The sequence below is a fragment of the Telmatherina bonti genome (assembly GCF_933228915.1).
Source record: "Telmatherina bonti genome assembly, chromosome: 11".
Taxonomy (NCBI): Eukaryota; Metazoa; Chordata; class Actinopteri; order Atheriniformes; family Telmatherinidae; genus Telmatherina; species Telmatherina bonti.
This window is the reverse complement of record NC_136629.1, coordinates 14,576,763-14,585,391: the sequence shown is the minus strand read 5'-3', so window position 1 is coordinate 14,585,391 and position 8,629 is coordinate 14,576,763.

Sequence of the window (8,629 nt, the reverse complement as noted above, 5' to 3'; positions counted from 1 at the left end):
TATAAGGGAAAATGAGGTCTGATTGTTGTGGGGGGCATCTTGTATGAGGGTCCCACAGCTAGACAGACAGACTGGCCGACAGTGGTGAATGAGTGGCGTTGTGCCAAAGCCAATAAGAGGCAGCGGTGGGAGCTAGGGGGAGGGGTGACACTCATGTATTATTCATAAATATTCAAATAAGCTCAGACAGTGGAGTGTAAGTACTGATGTATGTATGATAGTGGTATAAGTAAGTATATTAAACAAACTGAATAAATAAAAAAAGAAAATCTGTATTAAGTTAAAGTGATAAATTAAAAAAAACCTGGAATTATAATCTCACCATCTGTTTTTTGGCTTCTTTGTGCACAAAACCCTGAAACTTACTCAATGTTAAGAAAAAGCGTAACATTTTTATAACAAGAATTGAAATTAATTTGAAAAGAAATCTTATTTCACTAGTAGGCAAGTGCAACGACAAAATCTAATACCTAAAGTGCTTAAAACATAGAGTTCTAATAAATCAACAGAGTTGTTTTCACTTCAGAGTCTGGAGTCCAGAGCTGGTCGAATGTTTCTTTAGTTAGTAAGGCTCCATGATGAGTGAAACAAACCAGAAGCATGTACGAGTCGGCTCTGATAAGAGCTGGTCAAATTCTTTAGATGCTAACTATAATGAGCTTCCTCTCTTACCTCCAGTTTGGGAAACTTTAGCATCTTTCTAACTGGATGTTGCAGCGGTGAAGTAACAAACTCTTTATTTTATGGCTGAACGCTGCTTCTGTTACCAGCCGTATGTTCAGGATGCCAAAGCATAACAGTCTGTTTAAATTTAGCTGCATATAGTGATGGGAATTTTTGCCCTTTTCAGAACCAGAACAGCTGAACTCAGCAGAAAGCGTCAGCTTGTTCAGCTCCCAAACAGGTCATTACTTGCTACTCGGTAGTGTCACAGATGGTAGCGTGGTTGTCTTCTGACTGGACATTTGTTGGTTGGGCAAGACGATGTACACAATACTGATACAATACTGTTTATTTATAGAGCATATTTTCTGGAGTTCATTTAATGAAAGCACAGCTGTGCAAAATGCTACATAATCTGGAAAAAAAGAGAAGCCAACGCACACAAGAGATTCTGAAGTTGGTAACTAAACTTCACATTGTCACACGTCCCTTAAAATGGTAATTTATGTGTGAATAAAAGAAGAAAACACACCATGAATATACTGTACATACACGTCTTTTATAATTTAGCTAAATCTAGCAGAGGTTGAACAAATAACTAACATCTGTGCACAGTGTACATGTATGCACGTATCACTGTTATTAATTAGCGCAGTCAAATTAAATATTTAGATTCTTTCTATTGTCAATATATTTTTTGAAATAGTTCATTTGAGAAAACACATAAACAAAATCAGAAATTAGATAAACTGGCACAAAGTACATAGAGCTTTAAGTCATGACTTATTTTCAGACTTTGTATGAAAGTGTGTGGAACCAGTGCTAGCATGAACAAACCAACGCTAAACAAGTAAATAGGTGGAATCACAGACAAGAGAAAGCTAAGCTACACCAGATATTTCTGTTGTTATGCCAAACTGGGGCCAATTTTTGGAGGACTTGAGATCCTTCTTGGACTTCTTGTTATGATCATCATCATCATCATCATCACCAGTTCTTGTCTCTGGTCTGCAATCAGCTAAATCGTGAACTTTTAACAGGCTGGAGACTGGAGCATCAGCACATTAAACAGCAGATTACCCAGATTTCACTAACTACTAACAACTATCTCATATTACTGTGTGTATGTTCATGCAGGCATGGAGAAAACAAATGACGTATGACACAAAAAAGGAACTATTTTTCTTTAATTGCATATAAAAAGTATGAAAATTCTGATTTTTACAGGGATAATGAAAATGTAATACTTGATTTAACATTGATGTTCCCTTCTGTTAAAACTCACTTATTATCATGAAGGTATTAAGTTTGAAATTAGCTGACTTTGCTCGGAAAGGCTAATTTTAGCATCCATTCATCAGACCTTAACCGCCATTATGAGTAGCTTTAATACCAGAAAAGGAACATCCGTGTCTAAAAACAGGCTTGTTATAGAAGAATTCTGTCAGCTTTTTCCATTGACACATGGGGCAAAGCTGCCATTTTTCATTTTTACAAGCAGGTCTGCTGTGCATCTCATCAACACGAATAAATGAGTGCAGACTTCTGCATGTAGCGTCTATATGTGTCTCTATGTGTCTGCTCTCTATACAAGTGACCTTTAATGACTTAAGGGGATCCCAGTTCGGCTTTCCCAGACACAATGACCTTTCAGCCCAGACGGGGCAAAGGGGAGGTGTGATTTGTGTGTGCATATGTGTTTGTCTGCGGTGGAGATCTGGAGAAGTGTGCTCAATATGTTAAGATAATTTCATTCTTCAGGCTTAAGGACATTAAAAATAAACACATATAATGAAATGTTACAAAAGGAAAAAAAAACAACAACTTTTTACATGAACTCAAACTTTTACCAAACTTTGTGAGCTATTAGTGAAACGTCCTTGGCGGAGTGATAAAAGAAGATATTTTTCAGAACTTCTTCAGAACAATGTCAGTGTAAATATCATTACAGACAATTTTCTGTTGGACACATCTTCAACCAGTCAGACTCCAGAAAGTTTGTGAACAAATGATAAAACATGAATGACAGACTTGAGACACATCCCAGTCCTCACTGGCATTACTCTGTGTTAAAACACAACCTTCTTTGCGGCTCACATGCCTGTTATTTTATGGTCCTTGTAGTGGTTAAACAGTCCTTCAGCAGGGTGGTTGAGCCTATTGGAACTGCTGGGTGACCCCTACCGTCTGATCTCCAAGTGAAAAGGGACACCTACAATACTTATTGGAATGCAAAGCTGTGGGGTTGAGGCTAGGAAAAGTGTCCCAGCTGCCTGATTTATTTAAAATTTAAGAACTTCTCCTGAGACCACAGTGTGTCTTTGGGAATAGCATAATTTACCAAATTGTTTCATGTTTAAGTGTTTTCTTGTCTGACTGAGGCCTAAAAGCCAAAGGACTTTGAAAATAAGCATCATGGTGAGTTGTATTTAAGGAGGAAATGCTCCAAGACAGCTTCTACATGGACATTAGTGGGGTTTTAAGGACAAACCTGTTCTCATACGATGCAGAAAGTTTTCAGTGTAACACCGACGTCGTTTTGACACACCACATTAAAACTATCATCAGTCTTGAGCTAAAACAGCAGATAACGCATCGCTGCTTGGCAACATGCATGCAGTTTGCAAGTCTGCATGCTTTTAGATGGGTCTTCTTAAAATGAGCTGGGGGAGGGCCAGCTCCTGAGATCAACCAGCCCGCCACCCTCCCTCCTCTGTCTGTCCCTTTCTTCCTCAATGTGAAACGCCTAAAGCATCCACGGTGCTGAACTGTCTCTAATCGATTTGTCTGTGAAGGCGAAGCGTCACCCCTCAGAGTACCACAATGCAATTCTCTCTCTCTCTAAGTGACATTGTGCCCCTCCCTGAACACCAAAGGGAGCCTGAGTGATGCTCGTGGAGTCTTCTTCTTGGATAATGCATGTGAAGATTCTGTTCAATTCACCACTAAACAACAATCTAACATTGTCACTTACGGCAGCGTTACAACAACAACCACAACATACCTTCATCATCCCCACTGTAATGGACATTTGGCGATTAATACTTGAAAGAAAAACGATAACTAACTTCTATAATACTTTAAATTTCTAAATCACAACTTTTACTTAGGTTTGGTACTATTGACTGAAAATTTAAACTGAACATGTCTTCTTATGTTGACATACTGCGTCTTTCCATCAGAAAAACATGTCTTGAAGAAGTTATGAAAAAAATATGGAAATAATGCCAACAAAGTTTTTAATTTCCATTTAAATGTTGATTTTTATAGTACAGTATTTACTGTGTAGAGACTACGGAACACCCATTTGATGTGGTTAAACTGGCTTCACCTGGTTAAACTGGGAAATATTGAGTTCTGGTTTGATGACTTGAGATGGAAAAACATTCATGTACAAGTTGGAAAATTTTCGCTAAAAAAACAAACAAAAAATAACACTTAAATTAGTTTTTGTTCATTCATCTGAATTTTATCTAACAGATGCCAGTACAAAGGAAAATGCCAGTGACCAGCAAATAAATCAATCTTTAATTTGATGCAGGAACACAGAAAATAAGTCGGGAGAGAGGTAAAGTGAGGACATAAAGAATCAAAATTATTAAACATATAACACAAAACTGGCAGATTAATTCCAGGTGAGGATGTCACGATTGGGTATAAAAGGAAAAACAAAGTCTTCATTTTACATAAAATCTGAATAACATAAAATCAAACCAGATTGAAAATAATCCCCATCATGGGGAAATATTAAATATCAAGCTAAATATAAGGTAGACATGATAAAATATAGAAAAATAAAGAAGTAGAATTAAATAAAAGATAAAAAAAAAAAAAAAAAAAAAAATAGAAACCAGCAAAATCAAAATGAACAATTTTTAGGTGAGAAAAACAGGCAAAAAAATGTATACGTTATCTAACCTGAACACGTCACTTACATGGCTTTAACTCATCTGTGGTAACACTAAATATATTTGAATGAAATAATGAAATAAAATAATGTACAAATTAAATTAGAAAGTAATATCAAAAAGCTATCAGAAAACATTAGTTGTTTTTAAGTTAAAAAACTCACATTATAACAACCTAAACTAGTTTGGCTTCAGTGTGTACGTGTGTGTTAAGGTCAACGAGTAATTACAAAACCCATGTGCCAGCTATTTAACAAAGCATTACCTCAACACACTGGTGCTAATCTATGTTGGTACCATGCTGAGCTACACAAAGCCAACACTGACCTGCTGTGTGCAGCCTGACCCAGCATCTGTATGATTGTGTTTGTGGCCACCTGCTGTGTGTGGATGTGGGCAGGGGCATATGGTTGTTTGTGTGGAGGTGTGTGTCTCAAACACAACCTGATGGGCAGCATCTTGTGTTTCGCAGCAAGAACACAGTATATTATGACACAGTGGTGATTCTTATGCGTTGTTACAAACATCTACAAAACTGACTCAATATATTTGATGCAAAGCTTTCTTTTTCTTTGTATGGCAAAATCATAAAGCATTTATAATATATATAGTTTCTCTGAAATTTCTCACTGATAAGGAAGGGTTGGCTCAGATGGGCTACTGGCCAAACAGCTGCTCAGTTCTGCCGTTGTTGGACATGGACACAGCTGCCATCATGTATGTCCACAAATAAGTCCTTGTCTCTCATGTTAGTATCATACTTTATCATAAAATCTTACCTTGTTTTCCTAACAGTGAGTATCTGCACAATTTCTCATTTGCTTTCACTTTATTCAGTAAGAACTGTAAACGATAAGCACACACACTCTACACACACATTTGTATGCATAGTTTCTCCATTTTCCATGTCCAAAAAGATTATTAAATAAGTTTTAAATGACTGAAGTTGTCAGATTGCTGTAATAAATTTCTGTTGAAGGCAACGCAGATCTTTTCCTACCAAGTGTGGGTTGCTTTCGAAACAAGCAACCCAAAGTGTAAACATCCAGGCAGCTTCAAACCTTCAACATTTTGGGGGGAAAAATGAAAACAAAACAGTTAAGATGTGTGGATCAATACTTCTGTGAGCAAATCTATCTGAAGTTGTGCATAAATAAATTTTAAAAAAAGTATATGCTAAAGTCTAAAGATGTAAAATCACACAATGATGTCTAGTGTGTATTTTTTCTGTGAGAATATGGTCTTTTTAATAAAATTCGATGCAGTTTCTTCATGATGAATACAGTCTAAAAGCAGACTCACAGATATGGATTGAAGAGAAGATGACTCCACAAATTAATTGTCATTATCATCCTTAATATCTTTATCATCAATGTTAATGATCTGCCCTGTGATTCTATCTTGTAATTATGATATTAGTTTGATATGTTTTGACTGTTAATTAGGGTCTAATGGGTTAATGAGTACTTATCATGTTTGCTAAATGTGATGTTTGCTTTTATTTTTTTAATTACTCCTTTACTTTATTTTCCTTCTTTTTTATTTAAAAAATCTTTTAACATAAAAGTCTCTGACTGAAGAGATTCATTTGTGTATTTATGAAAAACTCAAATAAAATTTTGAAAGAATGTATTAATGGACAAACATCTGGTTTTGGACTTGATGTCATTACTTGAAACCAGTGTTGTAAGAAGTATGAAAGTAAAATTTCATCAGTTTAATCACACATAAACTCAGGATTTGTTGAATTGATTGATCATCTACTCTAAGTAAAGCCTCTGTGACCCCTTCCTGTACTTTAGACGTAAATTCACAGCTGTCAGCCGAAACTATAAGGTTATTAATTACCTCATAATTGTAATTTTTTTTTCTTCTAAAGTTGTGGCTTTTATTCTGTAATATTTAATTTGTGATTTCATGCAGATGAGAGCCTATTGAATTATTTCTTTATTCACAACTTTCGAGGAAAATAAACGGATGTCTACTTGTGTAAACACGTCTTAATTGCCAGTCGATTTTTTTTCCAACAGAAAGAAGAAAACCAAATAGAAGAGTTCAAATGAGTGAGGCAGAATGATGCAGGCAGGATGAAACATTGGGGAAAAAAACTGTATTATTGGAAGCTTAGAGATTAGAAAGGGCTCCCATGTCAGCTCAGCCTGCATGACGTAAATTCAATCACTTATGCTACCAGAAACAAATTCAACCAAAATGCTTCAATCTGATTATGATCTGTTTTAAAATAGTGGAATTATGTCATCCTCCGCTGGAATATTAACACAACAGAGACATCTTTCCTCCTCTGTCCTACATACAAACCTTCCAGCAGATGAGCTGTGCGATGCACTGAAGAGTCAGAAACGGGTCGGTAAATGTAAAAAATAATCTGCGAGGAAGAAGAAAGAAAAAGAAAGAAAGGGTTCGAGTGAGCAGGGGAGATAGAGAGCCTTTAATTGCTTAGAGAGAGCATGACAATTGAGAGGGGAGTAGAGGGAGAAAATCTCCAGTGGTATTGATCAGTCCGGCTCTTCCATTTCAGTCGCCTCCAACCCCCTCCTGCGTCTCCCCCTTCACCCAATTTGCACCTGTAATTTAAATTGGAATGTGTTTGTGTTTGTGTGTACATTGAGGTCATTTTGCAGAGAGTTTGTCCTTCACTGTGTGCCTACATCTCTTTTGTATTCATTTACCTGTTAATGTGGCTGTCTATCACGTGTCAGTGCAGAGGGGCCAGGAAGAGTGAAGCCTGACCACACTTTCTGTGTGTGTGTGCGCGTGTGTGTGTGTGTGTGTGTGTGTGTGAACCTCTGCATAAGAAAAGAAAGCACACATGTTGGGAGTAGAATGTGATTGTGTGTACAGCTAATGTGTCTGAATGTTTCAGAGCTCAGGAGTGTATCTTTTCATGTTTGTGTAGCAGCGATGGGCATGGTGGTGATGGGGGGGGTGTCCTCGCTGATCGATCTCCTCCCTCCCTTTTGACTGACCCTGCGTCTCCTCCTGCACCTCCTTCTGGACCTAATGAGACACAGCTCATGGGACTGATGCAATGTGTATGTATCTGTGTGTGTATATGTATGCATGTATGTATACATGAGTTAAACAAACAGGAATGACTGTATATGTCCTGAAGCAGCATTTAAACTCTAAATATATAAAAAAAAAAAGTCCTATAAACTAAATTAAACAGAGCTTCAGATTCGAACACGTTAATCACATAAAAGTTACACAGTCTCACAGTCAGATTCACGCACACATTCACAGCCTCAGCTGGGGGGTCACCGTCAAGGCTACGACCTTCCACCCCTGTCTCAGTCCCAGACTGAATCAATTCCTAACCAGACAGACTCCCACCCCACCAGCACCTCCACTGCGCTCTCCCCAAACACAATGACCAGAGCCCTGCTGGTTCTGCAAATAATAGAAGGGACCTCCAGAACCTGAAAGACTCTGTGTGTGTGTGTGTTAGCCTGTGTGTGAAAGATGCAAAAAAAAAAAAAAGTGGGAAAGGGGAAGGAATTTTGTTAGTGAAACACTTTGATGGAACAGACCAAACACGTTCTGTTGTTTGTAGTGATCAGAATGCCATCTACGATGTGCTGTGTTAGAAGACGGTTTGGAAAGTTTTGATGGTTGATTCAGTCGTTCGATCTCTTTTCTATAAAAGTTTGCCCAGCAAAAATGCCAAAATCCAAAGACAGGACAAAAGCTGCAGATGTCACAAGTCAGGCATAGGACTCATAGGTCTCCAGGATGACCAAAACTACCTTGTAGCTCTGCAGCATTTGCAACAAGTAGATACAAAAGTGCATCCATGAACAATCAGAGACAGAAAACCTGCCTGTAAGAAGCTTTTTCTCTGCAGTTTGCTAGTTAACATATAGAGTTTTGCACCACATTTAGGTACATTGCCATTGAAGCCAAAGTAAAATATCAATATATTATCAATAGCGTTGATTTAAATATCAATAAAAAATGTCATCAAGTGCATTAAAGCACTGTTGCTCCATGCATGGTCATGATGGGATATTGTATCTAACAGCAGAGTCAATGCCATT